Here is a 1,021-nt window from a genome sequence, read left to right on the forward strand (position 1 = left end):
TACCCAGTCCGTCGCTGAGGACGATTTTTTAATTGCAATTCGGACGACGGAGCTACTCGATTCTAAGACTGGGTTGTTCCCGGTTCACTCTCCCTTACTATGGTAATCCTTGTAAGTTTTTTTTCTTCGCTTATTGATATGTTTAAACTCAGTAGGTAGTCCCGCCTGACCTGGAATCGCGGTAGGATTGCCTAAGCGCAAGAAGGATCAGGGAATTCAAACATTCGATAGGTTGGAGTCACGACACTACGAGAGTTAATTTTCAATCACCACTTGTCGTGACGTCCGTTGTGATGGAATCACATTTAGGATAACCGCACGCTTGAGGCGCACCAGAGGCCAGTATCCGTCCCACGATACTACCACAACTATAAGTCTGGATGCCGTGTGTGGGGGCGATATGATACGTGACACCCAGGTAGACATGCCTCGGCCTAATGGCTTTGGGCGCAACTTACATTTAAAGACTCGATGGTTCATGGGATTCGGCAATTTACACTAAGTATCACATTTTGTTGTGTTCTTCATCGATACGAGAGCCAAGATATCTGTTGTCTAGAGTCATTGATGTTTCAAAGAAGCACAAGTCCTCCCATGCGCACCGCAGGCAGGGCGCGAGATGTAGGCTTTCAATTTAGTATTCCTTGCGCTTTTCGTGCTTGGGGTTCGTTAATCACCCAGCACGTGCGTGAGCATGCAACAGGGATAAGAGGGAGCTGCAAAGAGGAAGGCCGAAGTGCCCCAGCCACACCGCTCCCCAGTGTTTAAATAAGTTTGTGGGTCATTTTGCTTTGCAGGTTTCGAAAATGATCCTTCTGCAGGTTCACCTACGAAAACTTACTACGACTTCTCCTTCCTCCAAATGATCAGATTCAATGGACTTCTCACGACGTTGCGGGCTGTGATCCGCCCACGTCATCGCGATCCAAACAATACACCGGATCATTCAATCGATACGAGTGACGAGTGGTATGTACAAAGGGCAGGGACGTAGTGAACGCAATCTGATGAATCACACTTA

The 1,021-nt window shown here is 47.7% G+C and overlaps 1 non-coding gene across 1 annotated transcript; it reads right to left on the reverse strand.

Moving 5' to 3' along the window:
- Positions 1–408: 408 nt before the first annotated feature.
- On the reverse strand, positions 409–563 carry LOC117279538 (5.8S ribosomal RNA). The gene has a single exon (XR_004509952.1). It is a non-coding gene; the product is annotated as a 5.8S ribosomal RNA (ribosomal RNA).
- Between the last annotated feature and the right edge of the window lie 458 nt (positions 564–1,021).

The sequence above is a fragment of the Nicotiana tomentosiformis genome, chromosome 1 (genome assembly GCF_000390325.3).
Source record: "Nicotiana tomentosiformis chromosome 1, ASM39032v3, whole genome shotgun sequence".
Taxonomy (NCBI): Eukaryota; Viridiplantae; Streptophyta; class Magnoliopsida; order Solanales; family Solanaceae; genus Nicotiana; species Nicotiana tomentosiformis.